Source organism: Gigantopelta aegis, chromosome 10, assembly GCF_016097555.1.
Source record: "Gigantopelta aegis isolate Gae_Host chromosome 10, Gae_host_genome, whole genome shotgun sequence".
Lineage (NCBI taxonomy): Eukaryota > Metazoa > Mollusca > Gastropoda > Neomphalida > Peltospiridae > Gigantopelta > Gigantopelta aegis.
In genome coordinates this window covers 24,499,802-24,517,737 of record NC_054708.1, presented here as the reverse complement: position 1 = coordinate 24,517,737, position 17,936 = coordinate 24,499,802, and the positions used below count along the sequence as shown (strand labels likewise).

General features: G+C 38.3%; 1 non-coding gene across 1 annotated transcript; it reads right to left on the bottom strand.

Moving 5' to 3' along the window:
• Positions 1-17,433: 17,433 nt before the first annotated feature.
• On the bottom strand, positions 17,434-17,505 carry Trnac-gca. The gene has a single exon. It is a non-coding gene; the product is annotated as a tRNA-Cys (tRNA).
• Between the last annotated feature and the right edge of the window lie 431 nt (positions 17,506-17,936).

Sequence of the window (17,936 nt, the reverse complement as noted above, 5' to 3'; positions counted from 1 at the left end):
GAAACTTAAAAAAGCAATAATTAATGGCTATGTTATATGCTAAATCAACCTCATACTCACGTGCACATACAATAGTAGGTTTTCCCCATTGCCCGTTTATTTTGGCAGTTTATAAGTTTACTCCCTCTAATATGTATGCTGCCATCCATGCACTTGTAAGTGCATTCAGACATATCTCGTTCACAAAATACAACCTCAGCGTAGGGAACCTTTGGCTGTCTGCCACACCGAATGCCTGAAACGATATTAATGGGGTGTTCCAAATATGTGGCTATACAATGGAAATTTGGTTTAGTAACAATGAAGGAAGAAAACGTTTTATTTAACGACGAACTCGTCGTCTTAATATTTGTAAGAAGCCCAAACTGGGTTTTGTCGTCAAATAATTACGTATGTACGAAAAAAAAAAAAATATTTTAGGAAATAAAATGAAACTTAACCTAATACAAATATTAGAACGATCAGAAACACGTTTAATATACGGCCACTAATATTTTATGCAGAGAAATATATTTGATATATAATTGCAATCGTTAAACAGTCTCTGTTAGTCAATAACATCTTACAAATTGCAGCAAACTCGGGAATGTCCCTTTCAAGCTGGAGAAGTTGTTATATCATTGTGCCCTGATATATTTCTACTGCCTCCTAGATATTTTGGACTAGAAACAGCGCTGGTTGGCAATGTGCTTAATACTGAATGAATGAATTTAATTTTCATGGTGGGATCTTAAACTATTGTGAATTAAACATGTTTTTATACAATTATAACAGATTTTCTTCAAACAATTTCAGCAGCATATGATGCACGTGTATGCCTATTACCCTCGGATTCTTAGATAATTAAATTCATTTATTTTAAAGAAGAATTCTCCTCCTCGGTGTGAACATCGCCAGTGTACTCGGACAGTACGCCACACATTGGTGCACAGTAATCGTCTAAAGCCGACGAGAACAGATATATCAGAATATTTTAAATTCCATCCGCAATTACTTTTATAATATTTCGGTTTTTATACAAGGTTTTAAAATATATCTACCTTGATATTCATATTGTATTGTGCTTTGACCCAGAGATCCTTACACCAGGTTATTCACATAATTATATAAGTTTGATTTTTAATTTAAAGGGACATTCTTGAGTTTGCTGCAATTTTTAAGATGTTATCGACTAACATTTTATATTTTTCTGCAGAACATATTAGTGGTTGTATATTAAACGTGTTTCTGACCGTTCTAATATTTGTACTAGGTTAAATTTCATGTTATTTCCTAAAATGTAGTTTTTCGTACAATGCTGTTATATCTACTGGTAGACCCAGTAGAGCTAATTTGAATCAGACTGGACATAGACGAGATTCATACCATGAAGCCGCGGCACTATAGTTAAACTGGTTGCACACAGAAATCTCAGCGAAACACTGTGGAATATCACAGTAATCAAATTTCACATCCGGGTCTGTTGTATAGCACCACGGCGGATGGCCAAGAGAAGGTCTACACGAGTTGCCAGCTTCATTCAGAGTCTGTGTGAGAGCCCCCATCTTTATTTTAGAGGTGTTGTGTTTGTGTGGCGTCTGTGATGACCAGGCCTGGCAGGTGTAGTTGCTCTTCGTGACATTAACAGGTCCTGTGTAAATGATGTCTTCTCCTTTAACCAAGTAACATCTCGGATCTGAAACAAGTTAAAGTTTGTTTTGTTTAACGACACCACTAGAGCACATTGATTTGTTATTTATCGGCTATTGGATGTCAAACAGTTGGTAATTCTGACATAGTCTTAAAGAGGAAACCCGTAACATGTTTACATTAGTAACGAGGGATATTTTATATGCAACATCCCACAGACAGGATAGCACATACCACGGCCTTTGATATATCAGTCGTGGTGCACTGACTGAGACGAGAAACAACCCAATGGGATCGATCCCAGACGGACCACCTATCAGGTGAACGTTTTACCACTGGGCTATGCCCCGTCCCTATCAGGTCTGAAATGCAAAGACACGCAGTTATCGGTGGATGCTTTAGTCAAAACACAATACGTTATCTTGCTGAATCAAAAAGTCGTCTTTATTTCCTGGACTTTCCAGATGATATTGAAATGTGTCTGGTACAAAAATATAGTTTTCACTTTGAAATAATTTTCTTTTTTCTTCACCAAATTCTGGTTATATATGTGATTAAAACTAAATATATATTGACAAACAGATTAATACAGAGAAACGTTATTAAAATTTTAGAAAAATACCTTCTCTCTACTAAAACTAATTTTCTGACTTTAAAGGCATATTGTCACAGACCACTGACCTATTTAATGATCTAACAAAGTATTACCTGAACAAAAATAATTTGGTTTGTCCCTAAATTCACTTCATGCAACCATCTTCATAACCACCATACTCCATTTATTAATGATATTTTGTAAAATTAATTCAATTATGGCAATGGTCCATAATTCAAAAACTAAAATTGCCGAGAGGGTTGACATGGTTTCACTCCATCATGGTTCAGTTAAGGTGATGCAATAGCTAGATTTGGTTTCCAGCAATTAATGTAATGTTTAGTTATTATCCATTTTTAGAGAAATAAGGTCCTTAATTCCGCGACAGTATGCCTTTAAACTACTCTGTAGAAAAGTCCATCATGCTGTTTTGAGATCCAGATACATACAACTATCAAAACATATAGTTAAGTTTGGTGCCCTCGGGTGGTATCAATTGGTCAAATTCCGGGTCTCGTCTCATGGACTAATCTTTATATTTTTCGCGTATGGATTTTTCAAGTTAAAGACAAAGCAAACGGGCCTCTGTTGTTTCAAACTAAGTCGCCAAGTGATGGCTATGCCATGCTAATAGGATGGCTAGTCAGTAGATTAAGTACGCCAACATTTTATCTGCATACTATGTTGCTTTTTACAGAGTATATGTTTGCTGACAGTAAACAAAACAAACTTAACAAAAAGAAACATTGCTTATAAAAATGTTGTTCAGCTCTAATCTAATATTTAATTAAAATGAAACTCGTACTTAAGAATATCATTGTAGGTTGCTTCCATTGTCCACTGATATCGCAAATTGCGAATGTTGTCCCTGATATGTACTTGTATTCTTGCCGGCATTTGTAGTGGATCACAGATATACGTGGTCGCTAAAGCCAAACATTAGTATGGCACCTGGTACAGATGGAGGACTTGTGCACTCAGCCCCTGTAAAATTATATATATATATATATATATATATATATATATATATATATATATATATATTATATAATATATATATATATATGAAACACATTAAATTAGACTAACCAGACTACTCTGGTAATTATCAAGTATCATTAAATGATTTTCCAGAGCTAAGTGTTTCTTTCGCTTTTCCTCTCTCTCTCGCTCTCACTCTCTCTCTCTCTCTCTCTCTCTCTCTCTCTCTCTCTCTCTCTCCTCTCTCTCCTCCGTCTCTCTCTCCGTCTCTCTCTCTCTCGCTGACTGGCGCTCTATCTCTCTCTTTTTTCTCTGAGTGTGTGTTTCTCTCTGTGTGCATCACTCTCTCTTTCGCTCTCTCTCTCTCTCTCTCTCTCTCTCTCTCTCTCTCTCTCTCTCTCTCTCTCTCTCTCTCTCTCTCTCTCTCTCTCTCTCTCTCTCTCTCTCTCCATTTAATCTGTAATAATATATCAGTAAAATGTTTTAAATTCATTATACAGCAAAGAGCGCTGGTTAATTGATTGGTTGGATAGATACATTTTGGGATGGTGTGCGGATGGATTGCTGTGTAGGCGGATGAATGGGTAGCTATTTTGGTAGGTGGGCGGATACATGAATACAAGGCTCCAGGTTGCACCTTGAACAAAACGACGAAGGCATGATTAGGTGGATGGTTGTTGGAAGGAAGTGTAGTGGGATGTATAAAGTGTTGGAAGATTATATCAACTAACGGATACACTGAAAGTCAGTAGAGGTCCACAGTCCGTTTTTCTGACACATAATTGAAGTCTGTTTGCCAGTGTTCCTGAATCCGGCATTACACTTGTATCTAAATGTGGCTGGGTAGTGTACTCTTCTAGGGCTGGTCCACTTGGCGTATATTTTCCTTGTTGGTTCACCGCAGTCAGGCACTAGAGTATAAACATTTAAGTGATTGGTATACAGACGTGAACAAACGCATTTAAATGCACGAGGGACATTCAGAAGGATTGTAGCTTAACCGTGTAACACAAATACAGGGAAAGATTGTGTGTCTACAAACCAATTAACATTTTCATAGAACAGCTACCGCCGGTCAGCTAATAGGCTTGCTCATGCAGCATAAACTGGGACCCTGTCATGGACAGAACTCTCTGGCGAAGTCAGAGGTTGTGCCCACGACAGGCGTGCTTGAACAGTTTTCTGATGGAAACATGCCAAAAATTACCCACACCCTCATCCACATAAAACTGTGAACAATTAACACCCGGATATGTATGTGTCTGTGTGTGTGTGTGTGGGGGGGGGGGGGGGGGCACTACATTTTATAAACAAATGAAACACTATACAAATTAAACCCTGAGATGTGTATGCTATTTTCTGGAGTAAAAAAAAGTGAGATTCTCAGGTGGGGCAACTGCCCCCCCCCCCCCCCCCCCACAACACCAACAACACCACCACTACCAACCGGCAGTTCTGTAACATTAGGAAAAAGGAAAGAAGGAAATAGTTTATTTAACGACACACTCAACACATTTTATTAACGGTTATATGGCGTCGGACATATGGTTAAGGACCACATAGATATTAAAGGAGGAAACCCGCTGTCGCCACTTCACGGGCTACTCTTTTCGATTAGCAGCAAGGGATATTTAATATTCACCATCCCATAGACAGGATAGTACATACCACGACCTTTGATGTACCAGTCGTGGTACACTGGTTGGAACGAGAAATAGCCCACTGATGGGGATCGATCCCAAACCGACCGCGCTTCAAGCGAGCGCTTTACCACTGGGACATTAGGAAAAGAACCAGTCGGAGGTGTTACAGAGCTGAAATGGTAGCAGTGAACAGGGTTCGAACAAGCTACAACATACACGAGGCAAGAACACATCTCAAGCAACAATAAACGAGAATACCGGAACCTCGACAATATAGCATATTGCTAGCGAAAGTTCTCAGATGAAAAAAGTTACCTTTGCCCATATTTTCAAGAGTATCAGAATTCGGCTGTATCGGAATTTGGGAAAATGTTTTATGTGTAATCGGATGACAATATTCTTGTGGCATCTATAGTCAGATTATATCAAAAATGTTATTCTTGCAGTGGCGGATCTAGAAAATAATAAGAGAGGGTGGCTGGATTGGGATGGAGTGAACCGGCGGGGGTTGAGCCATGGTGAAGGTTCCAGAGACAAAGCCCCCTGAAGTTTCGGCATTCTGGACATTTTAGAGCCTTATTTCACCGATTTTCGAGGATCTAATTCCTAATTAATAATTCCATAAAGTTGATAAAAGTGTTGCCGTTTTCCAGATTCACAACCAAATATTATATCGAAAACGATTTAATTGTGTCCTTATCGGTGTAAGCCATACTCAGCTCAATTGTACACCTGATTGACAACAGGGCGATGCATATTATGTTCGCTAACAGAATGGCTTTATTTGCATCTTCCTGAACAATAGGGGTGCAACGATACGGTCAACACCGTATTGCGATATATTGCGATATAAGAAACTGTATTGCAATATGTCTTGCAATACAGTTGATATTATTTAAATTTAATATTTATGGGGTTGGGTTTTTTTTTAATGAAAACAGAAGGCATAACGTTTTAATGATCTTTATTAGTTTCAGTTGTCAGGCTAAAAGTTTTAGGTCATATTTTTATTTTTTAACACAATACTAGTCTACCAGAACACTGGTGTGACAGTGTCAAACTATTTATAAATTGTCACATTCGGAAATCCTTACTATCGGACTTTTCCGTTGCTGCTCGCTTGACACGGAAATGTACGTATTGAGTCGCAATGTTTCAGCAGATCGACCGAAACAGAGCCGAGGTATTTTGAACGATCGGACGAAGTATTCCGAGTTCAGTGAAAAACAGCGAAGTGTGATTCTCATTAATTTTGTTGGTTTATTTCTTTGAAGATGATAGCCGTAATCGTATTCCAACGTAAATGAACAATGAATGATAATGTGTAAGTAACAAAACATTTATTTGTAATTATCGTTAAACACGTTTTGTTTAAAAGTTAGAACTAAGTATAACCGACCTATCACTTCGTATGCCAACAAGTAAGCCGACTACTCTTGACGTGATTGTTACATTTCCTGTCATCACCAATTAATAAAATGATGTGTTTTTTGTTTGTTTGTTTGTTTGCCTATTTCAAGACAAATAAGATACAAGGAAAAAATTTAGCGTATAAAAATCGCGATACGCAAAACTGTACCGCGGTTCGTATCGAGCTGATCAATTATCGCGGTATACCGGTACACCGGTTTATCGTTGCAGCACTACTGAACAAAACTTTTTAAGTAACGGTATATTTTTGGAATGAACATTAAAAAAATTGCCCAGGAAGGGAGGGGGTGGCTAGCCACCTTATTCACCCCCCTGGATCCGCCACTGTATTGAACCACAAACATCATGCGCCATGTGACCGTCCAGAAACGAGCGTAGCACGAAGAATGGAATCAGGCATCACTTAAAACCGCAAGCGGGCAGATTGTTGCCATCGAAATCCGGCCTAATGATAGTAAATTCAATAGGTGAATTATTCTGACGTCAACATATCACTATAATGATAGTAAACACCACTAACAAAACATACTGCTTTCATTGTGGTTGTTGAGGCGGGACGTAGCTCAGTGGTAAAGCGCTTACTTGATGCGCGGTCGGTTTGGGATCGATCCCTGTTGGTGGGCCATTTGGGTATTTCTTGTTCCAGCCAGTGTACCACGACTGTAGATTGCCGAAAAGTGCATTCCAGGACATCTAGAATGTCCTGTTACCATTTTAGTATACACCATTCCGCGTATTAGATCAAACTCGCAGGTTATATATATATATATATATATATATATATATATATATATATATATATATATATATATATTATATATATATATATATAATCAGTGGATATAGGATAAATCAATGAATAAATGTTTTTTATAAACAAAATAAACCTTAGGTCGAAACGACATTACATGGGGGAGAAACGACTCTGTTGGCGGTACGAGTGGGCCCCAGTCGAAACGACGAGGGTGATCTAGTAGGCTAATAAAGCCGAAACGATCTGCAACCATCCCCACTCCATGCGAACATATATTATATACCTTGGCATTTCGGTATATCACAGCGTTCAAAGAGGACATCCGGGTCGGTGGTGTAGCACCATATTTTGAGGGAATAACCCTTCACCCCTCGACAGTAATTGAAGAGTTCTTCCCACGTGCTGGCAGTGACATGGTTCGCCAATGTTGTAATCCGAGAAGCTCGCTTGTGTGGAACGTCTACAAACCACCGCTGACACGTGAGTCCGCTTTCTGTTTGCCTGACGTTGCCGTCGTAAACATAACCATATTCGGAATGCTGGTAGTAGCATGTTGTTGCTACAATAAGACATAATGGCAGAAAAAGTATCATGTGTGGTCATGAGGGGTAGACAAAGTACACCAGAGGAGGTGGCAATTTTACTTTTTCTATTATTTTACACGAACAGACAAAGATGGGTGAACAAGTAGCTTTTTTATTTGACCATTTTTCTCATAAATAAACTACACTATCATATTTTCCGTGTTCGTTCCGTGTATTAAATAACTTTATTATAAATAATTTTATTTAACACCACGGTTTAACGGTTTATAATGAGGGTTTAACAACAAAATATTACTTTAAAACTGTGTCTAATGACTTAATATATTATATTACAACGACGTCATGTTAAACACAAGTGCTTGATATCCTATGTGAGATTATAAGACTCCATCATAATATATCACAGTAAATATATATATCTGAATGGCATGGGTGTCTATGTAGTTGAACTGCTGTGTGTCACACTAAATATATATACCTGAATGGCATGGGTATCTATGTAGTTAAACTGCTGTACATCACTGCAAATATATACTGCTCAAAAGAATTTAAGGGTCAAAAATTTATAACCAAATAAGTTTCAGAGTGTATTAGACTGATGATGTAAACTACACCAAACATTTAATTTATTGTTCCATATTTACAAAAAAAACACAAATAAACGTCACTGTATACAAGAAAGTCACATGACATGCTGTCAAAGTTGAAGGTTGTCAAACATGGATTTTACACGTTAGAACATTCGTTTAATAGTGTGTGAATCCACCCCTGGCGCGAATACACTCGACACATGGTTGCCTCATACTGTTGATCAGACGTCTGAAGAACTCTTGGGGAATGGCCTGCCACTCTGCCATAAGAAGTTGACCCAGATCATGAAGGTTGGCCGGAGGGGCATGGTTATCCCGAACTCTCCTGCCTAATTCGTCCCAGGCGTGCTCTATTGGGGCCAAGTCAGGCGAATATGCTGGCCAATCCATCCTGGCGATACCTTGTTGTCTGAGAAAGTCCGTTACCACCCTGGCGCGGTGGGGTCTGGCATTGTCATCCTGCAGAACTGCTCCGCCGCCAATCTGTTGAAGGCCTGGGAGAACCAACGGCCGGATAATCTCATTCAGATAGCGGATTCCATTCAGATTGCCATCCACCACATAGAGGGGGGTCCTGTGGTGGATAGAGATGCCGCCCCACACCATGACGCTGCCACCACCGAACCGGTGAAGTTGTCTAACGTTAACGTCAGCGAAGCGCTCCCCAGGACGTCTGTAGACACGAACCCGACCGTCGTTGAACTGGAGACTAAACCTGGACTCATCAGTGAACATCACTCGACCCCACTGAACACGTTGCCACCGCAGATGAAGCGTGAGTAGTATATTTCGTACAAAATATACTACTAGCGTGCACCAGTGACGTCTGGCCGTTCTGTGACGTGGTAGGAGTGGTGGTCGAACAGCCTGGCGACGGCAGCGTAAATTATTGGCTCTCAGACGATTGGGTATGGTTTGATCAGACTATCGAGTTCCAGTCGCAGTCCGCAGATTGTCACGTAATCGGCGTGCAGTGGTTGTGCGTTGACGTAGAGCCATATTGGTGATGTAGCGGTCCTCTCTATTTGTAGTGCTTCGGGGTCTTCCCGAACGTGGACGATTTCGAACAGAATTCGTTGCTTGGTACCGTTGCCACAGTCGGCCAACGACACTCTGACTGACACCAAGTCTCAGAGCAACATTTCTTTGCGTATTGCCATCCTGAAGCCAAGCAATAGCCCTTCCTCGATCTTCGATAGTCAGTTGAAGTCGTACCATTGTCGAATTTGGAGTGTGCACCGTACACGAACGCAAGCTCCAATTATACGGAAATTCAGCATTGGGAACATGGAATACAAGTGCAAAGCGTGCAAATGAAGCGCTTTGTGAAAAAGCAAGTTATGGGCACTTATCAGACCTTTCGCTTTCGCCCTAATTTACGTGCAAATGTAAGCATGTTTTCGCCATTAGAACTAGTCGACAGTGTCAATGACAGTGGATTTTAATTCATTTATGGGTTGCTTAGACCCACTTTCGTCAAAATGGAACAATACCATGCGTGACATTATGGTCTAGCTAATATAATTGACATTCAGAAAATAATGTCGAAAATATCGTCTGACCCTTAAATTCTTTTGAGTAGTATATACATTACCACAGTTTGACACCCAATAGCCGATGTATTTTTCGTGTTGGGGTTTCGTTAAATATTCAATTCATTCATTCATTCCATCATTCCATCATAATATTTTTATATTATCATGTGGGATAGAAAAGTACGCCCGAGGCGGTGGACATGTTTACCTGGGACGTGCCTTGCCGATTCCCATGGTTGAAATTTCCACCACTAAGCCTCGTTCCAGCTCGAAATTTCCATCATCATCGGTGTACATTTCTATCCCACATCTTCGCATATGATGGAGGTTTTTTCTCATTCATTCGGTAAATAAGGTTTCACTACACAGATGTCATCTGCCTTTGAAATCAATAGAACGGTTTCTCGTTGGCACTAACAACATACACCATTGCGAACATTTTGAAAAACATGTCTTGAAAACTAAAAGCAGACTATGACTATATCCTTCTTCGTCTTCTCCATATTGAACCACCTCTCCACAGGTGCACCAAGGACTATGTCCTTGTAGATATAGTAAACAATTTCATTGGAATGTGTATAAATGTTTGAATAGATTTTCCATTTTGAATGAGATTTAGATTTAGATTGAGATTGAAGTACAAGCAGCCATTACACTCTTAATGCAGTGATTATTTTCAAATGTATTTTATCACATAGTTCTATAGACAGGCTATTTAACCGGTCTTATACAGATGTGTACTGTCCAGGATGTTTGTGTTAGGTGAGTTTTGTCTTTACATTTTTGATTCAAAGTAGTGACACCTAATAACTTTATTAGCCCTCTATTAATGTTTGGCATATACAGTTTTCTTAATGAATGGCATTCAAGACTGTGACGGAACATGCCTGTGGCGATATTAATTGTTTTAGAGGGCCGTGTGCAGTCCCAATATGCACTTAGACTAGGTGGGACTTTGTTATGTAATACATCCGCGCGACGGTGGTCGAGCTGTTCCCAATACACACCCAGAGGCCATGTGGCCAGTAGTTACGTAATACCTCCGCAAGTTCTGTTTTACGACCGGGGATTTTTAGCGATTGGCGACATCTAGTCTGACCATCTAAGAAAAATATGCCGTCTTGGTCGCTGTGGAAATATCACTTGTAGGTATTCGGTACCGCCTTGTACCCCCAGGCGATATTCGGTTTTATAATAAATAGCTAGGATTTTAGATTTATCGGGGGAGAAACATATTGGAAGGCTTCCAGGGGGTACCTTGTCCGTCCGGACTGGTAAATATATTTTTCTGCTCTGTTGTATAACCTTGATGTGATTGATGTGACTTTAAATATTTTAATACTGTATTATACCAATATTATTTAGACAGTGTTTCCGGTAAACTGACGAAGTAAATTGTAGGCTTCACTGTCTAAAATTATTAAAGCTTAGCCAGTCATCCTAGAGGACCTAGGTAAACTGTAGGTTATTATCTTTATTGTGATAGGTACCAGTATTAATTCTGTATTACAAGGTTACTGAATGAGTAGCTAAGGGTTAATTAAAAATTAGCCAGTGAGGAATAGAGTTGTAATTCCTTTATTAATTAAGTTCCCCTGGCAGCGTTTCTCAATTATCACACGTGTGTGTGTTGTATCACGGTGAAGTGATTAGAATATTGTGTAAACTAGACACCTAGTGATTAACTAATTAAGTGATTAGTTCTGGGTTGTTATTATTATTGTTGTTGTTAATTAATTAACTACGGCAAATATATGTGTCAGCTTAAGGTTAATACAGATTCCAAAGTGTATTGTGAATTGTTGTGTTTTCTAGTGAACTAAACGTGCTATATTACATATATTTATATAAGATCGTATCTCTGATCATACCTAGAGCCGAGCCACCCGGGTATAGACTGCCCGATACAGAGAGATCTAATAGATATACAGTTAGGAGAGATATTTGGATAATTGTGTTTTATTCAGTTACGGGTATTATAGGATCCCCGTGACAAAGACACTGGTTAGTACATGTCTTCATCTTCAATACGACATAGTGGGCAATTTGGATCTATCTGATATGACTGAATTTGCTTTTGTTTGTTTGAAGCTAATAGGGCATTTCCATGTCAACAGGAAAATGGTCTATTTTTTAAATTAAATTTCCATTGAGTGTGCAATGTATTTGATAGGAAATAAGTTGTAGTTGCATAAAAACACCTACTTTCTATGGCTGTACACTGCGTTGATGGAAATTCCACCTTTCAAACTGGATACACAGAAAGCTCTTGTTTCCCGCATTATAGGTAGCACATATCTGTTGGCCTTCTACAGCCCAATGTTCAAATACCCTCTACGTTTCACTGTTAATATAATTTTGTTGGGCTTTATTCTTCACATTTCTGGTCATAAAACTTCATTGTCTAATCTACTTTTTTCATGGCAGTCTCTTTAACCCAGCATTAAAAATCCTGTAATGCGAGTCACAAAAAAGTTCCTTTTTTATCACACTGAAGGTAGAATGAGACTGCCAATGTTATATTTGCTCTCTTTCTCTGATACAATATTAGGCATGGGGATATCTGTAACGCGAGTTACACAAAAATGGGATAGAGTAATTCGAGTCACAAAGATTTTATTGAATGTTATGGGGGGGGGGGGGGGTAGCCTAAAGATAGCCTTTAAATTAGTTTCAGATATTTATTACATTTTATGCTATATTGTTTTCCCAGAATCCTTCTCACTTCCTGTTTGTTTATGAAACCGCATGCTCATTAACAGAAACAAAATATTTTTTATCCAACATCATCCAGGAACACCAAGTTCAACTAAACGAATAGTGTAATTAATACTTAGGAATCATGTAAACAAAGCTTAACTGGAAGAAAGGGAATTTACGGAAAACAATGGGGCTGTTTACTCTTCACATTTTGACCAACGTAAGGTAAATAGCAGGTCATTGCAGTACATGCACCGGGACAGACAAGCCTGCATACATGCCAATTTGACATAACATTTTGTGTTGAAAGAGCTTATTAGGAGAAATGTGGTTGTAGGATTGAAGCACCTCGGTGGACCCATTGTGTTTTTCTTTCGCGACCAGCCATTGCTCCACAACTGATTTTTCAAAGGCTGTGGTATGTGTTTGGGAAAGTGGATATACCTTCTGGCACAAATTGGAAATGGCCAGCTAAACCTGATAAAATATTTAATTTCACACTCTCGACAAATTAGTAAAAAAAAATGATACAACCCCTCACTGTAAACCACCATAGTCATTTTGGATTTCAAGGTTTCTAACTGTCCAGAAAAGCTTCAATTTGGAGTTGCATGTATGTAAGACATTAGTGCCTTCTATAAGGCTACCTACAAAACTTTTAACCTTTTGCAAGAATCAGGGTTTATATTTTCAATTGGTAGAAGATGGTAAGACAAATTGATTTAATTCACAGATCCAGATTTCGGACAAAAAATTACTTCCAATATTTAGACATTGAAGGGTTAATGACAAGTTTGGTCAAAGACATACTACCCCGTAACCGAAATATTTGCGAGCTGAAATGTACTTTATTAGTTATGGAAAATATGTAACGTGAGTCACGGTAACGCGAGTCACGCTGATTATACAAGATCTTGCCTATATGTGGGAGAAATATAACTTTCTATGTTATCTGGTAGCCTGTTTAATTGTTAATGAATTAAAGGTGTTAATTCATTCCTGTCATTTATAGTTTGAGGAGAATTTTTAAGAGTGTTATGGTCGTTTCTGGCACTTTCCGTTTTGTGTAACGCGAGTCACGTGATAATTAGATGGAATTAAAGTATTAATTACGTAATCATGTTAGGTTTTGTTGATATTATTTAATACCTTATGCAAATAGGTTCATGCATGCATACAACAGTTGGTATCTTTAGATATACCAAGATATAGTTTGAAAAGTGGACAAAAATGTCCTATGGGTTCCTGTTATCATTGGCGCTCTTTTGACTTCTTTCCGAACTTTAGTCACTGTTGATTCTAGTGAGTCACAAACATGATGAGTACTGCTAATATACAGAGAGGACAAATTCATCATACTCAACGTAGATTTTTCTGTTAGTTCAGCAATAAATTTGTGTGTTCAAAACATTTATTTGTTTTGTGACTATTCTTTTCCACACCAATTTTGTTGGTGGATGGTCAAGCAGTTCATTCAAACTGGGTAACTGACAGAGTTCCAATGTGCCAGCAACTCGGCAAAAGAAGTATCGATGGTTATTCACATTAACAGCAGTTTGTCTGATCACTAGTTCTTGAGTTGTAGTATTGTTACAGCTCAACACAAGATACAGGAAATTGAGTTGTTTTCAGGAAAAAGATGGAGTACATCAATCACAGTCCCTTTTTGGTAGAGATTGGAACATTCATAGACTATTGGGATGGAATCTCCGTAAGCTCTGCAGATCTGAGCTATTCAACTGCAGTACTTCCAAGCCAAACAGGAGTCTGGATCGAACATATGCTTGATACATCTTATATGATATTTAGATTCACTGGATGTCACACGGATTAATCCCAAGTGGATTGTCTGCCCGCTAGCACATTTTTCATTATTATCTATAGTCCACTATTCTAGAGTATTTGTTTTGGCATTAGTAATGACCTTGTTTTTACTTGGGTGTAACATGTAGCGGTGTTGTTTTTAATATCTACTTACAATATTAAGCATTAATAGCTATTCACTTTGATTGTGTGATAACAATGCAACATCATCGGCACGTATAGGGCATCCAGCATACACAGTGCCAATGTAGAGACCAATACTGTTCTGTTTTAACTCATCAAGTAAACTGTTTATGTATACTTTATAGAGTTCAGTTGATAGTTACCTTTGGTAACACTCTGGTGGATCTTGAAGCTATTACTCAATTTTCAGTCCATTTCACTCAAGTTGATAGTCCGTCATACAGATTCTTCATAATTAGCCACAGATCCGGATGAATTTTCTAATGATACAGCTTGTCTAACAAAATGATGTGATCAACATCAAATGTTTTTGGGGCATCTAACGTCGCTAAATATATGTTGCCATAAAAACTTCTCAAATCTGCATTGGCCTCAGATACAAGTAAGCTTGCCATTGTTGGTGAGAGATCTTTAGTAAAGCCGTATTACAAACTACTCTGATGGGTTTTTATTCTGTCTAGTAGTACATATTCAAAGACCTTCCCTATTACAGCAGTAACAGTGATACCTATGTAACTACCAGTTGATGTAAACTCTTTCCCTTTCTTCAGAATAGGTGTAAGAATGCCACATTTGAATGAATCGGCACACTTCGACTACTAAAGATTTCAATGAAGGTGTCACATAGATAAGGTGTTAACACTGATTTGCCCATATTCAAGTTACTAATTGCACGCTCAACTTCGTCACTGGTGACGTGACTCATTCATGCCGGTTCCTTCAAATACGTGTCACCGATGATATCATGCCTAATATTACACAGATATTTAAGGTTATTGTCACAATTGTTGTCTTGTGGGACTGCCAAACCTTCATAGTAAGATGCAAAGTTTTTACGTTGTCCATTTTGAGAGAAATTAGTTTCTCCTTTATACGTAATGCATGCAGTTTCAGAGTGAACAGACTTATTTCTAGCAATCAGTCTAGAATTTGGATTAGACATTATTTGGCTGTAGAAGGAAGGAAATGTTTTATTTAACGACACACCCTACTATTTGGTTGTAGAAGTCCTTTTTTTTCTAGGCATCTTTACTGCCTAACTTGCTGACGCAATAGTTTGTTAGACCTTTGTTTCTGGAGGTATAACTCTCCTGACACCGGCCTCTCAACTTTAAGCTAATCAGATTTACATTGATTTTGAATTATTTTAACACAGAGCGAAATTTTCCATTTAGGTTCCTTGGGAATTATTAGTTTAGATGGTACTGATGATGCTGCAGCTTGCTGTAGTGCTGTTATGATTAGCTGGGTCTTTGTTGATGGATTACTACCCTTCTGTTGGATGCTCGATACCAGATTGTCCTCACATGTTGTATTAAATTGTTCAATGTCTGCATTTTCTCACTGTAGCTTACGGATAGATATTGTTTTTGTTTTTTGTTACTTTTATTTTTCTGATATGGAGTAACATACATTTAGTCTGGCTCGTACAGGTGCATGCGCTGAAAGGTTCATCGGATCACTGACAAAGATGTCATAGTCTGAGATACGTTTTGTTTTTTTGACATAGGATATAGTCAATCTGTGATTGTGACATGAGACATTATGATGGGTGAATGTAGACGTGTTTTTCATTGGTATATTCAGGTTGTGTTTGCTTACAAACTTGTGCAATAACATGTCATGTTTGTTATGATACCTAACCGGAAAGATTGTACCATTTAAATTGCAACGTATGATAACCTCATCAGTCTTTCATATGTTTGTATAATATTGTGTAGACTATCAAGGCATTCAAGATATTCTTCATGTGACTTAACTGACTGATTATGTGTTCGCAAGTAGGTATTGATAAGACACAGTCTGACTGATGCAGAGATAAGTTACAGCTAGTATTCTTTCATTCCCGAAATTTAGTTTCTGAACAAAGGTCGACCATTTTTTGGCAATAAGATGGATACACCAGCTCTATCCTTTGGTAATTTAAACGCTGATATTGAGTTGCTTGTGTCACGACACCGAGTGTGATTATTCATGTTAGGAACTATTTTATCAAGATCATGTTTTTCAAAGTCCCAAAGAAAATGTCCCTGTAAACACAAGGAGTTACTAGAGTCTTATTATTGAAGATAGTTTATGTTAGTTTTACAACCCTCGATGTTGCAAGTGATAATGTTTAATTTTTGTGAGCAAGATCTCGTGGAATTCGAGTCACATCCAGTGGTACGTGCTTGAGGCTCGGAATGCGCAAAAAAGACGACGTTGATGTATCTACACGATTTGTGCTTGACTCGAGAAGTATTGTCTACAGCAAACTGTAACACTGGTATCTGCTCACTGGGTGGTTCAACAAGGTAACATATGTTCAGCTGTTGGAATACTGTCAACAGTAGATGAAGAAAATGGTATATGCATATCAGACAGCATGTGAATATTTGATGGAATATTAGCCACGGGAGACAGTGACAGTGGCATGTGTTCAATATATGACATTTGTCTGACTGTAGAAGTATTGTCTATGGTAGATGGTGGAGTTGGTACATTCTTTTTGGGCAACACTTGCCTGACTGGGAATGTATTGCCTATGTTAGATGACGACAATGGTGTGTTCATTATGTAGCACATGTCTATTTTCAGAAATCTTATCCATCGTAGACATTCGCAGAAGCACATGCTCATCAGACGCCATATTCTCAGTTTGTAGCATATGTTTGATTGAGGAAACACTGTCCGTATTCAATGGCACAGGCACCTGTTTGTGTGAACCTTGTAGTAGGACATTTTCATTAGAGTTTATAGTCGAAGTTTGACTGCGTTGATCTGCATGCATCACATGTATACCAAAGTTTGTGTCACGAAGAGTTTGTATATTGTTATTGGTCAAAACTGGCGTCTGGTGAGGTTGATGATTTAACAGATAAGTTTTTTAATCTTATTTTCAAGATTTAATATATATGCCTTTTGTGACGTATTAAACACAAGTTAATCCCCTTTATTTTAACGTTTAAGTCTGATTCAAATGTGTTGAATGCGTCTAAAAAAAAACTAACTAAACAAATACATTTTAAAGTGTCAAAAAGTACAGGGGACACCCGGGATCGAAACAGGGTCCTCTCGATCTGCAGTCGAATGCTCTACCACTGAGCTATATCCCCTTAATACATAAAATTTTAATATGCTACATATATTATGTGATATTCCACCAAGGTACGTGACAAATACTGCCTTATCAGGATTTTACTGAATTATCACAGCAGTAGCGCCGTAGGCAAACATTGTTTGCTATGCCATTGCTATTGACCTAGCGTATAGTTAGGATTGAGTTGAGAAGTAATGAATGCGTGCTTGAGTGAATGAATGAGTGAATGAATGAAAGAATTAATGGATGGATGAATGAATTGATTAATTAATGGATGAATGAAGAGTGGATGGATGGATAGAAAGATGAATGGATGGATGAATAGAGGGTAGAGAGAGAGATCCGACAGCTAATTGCTCTCTCTCTCTCTCTCTCTCTCTCTCTCTCTCTCTCTCTCTCTCTCTCTCTCTCTCTCTCTCGTTCAAACGGATCCGGCTTCTCAAGATC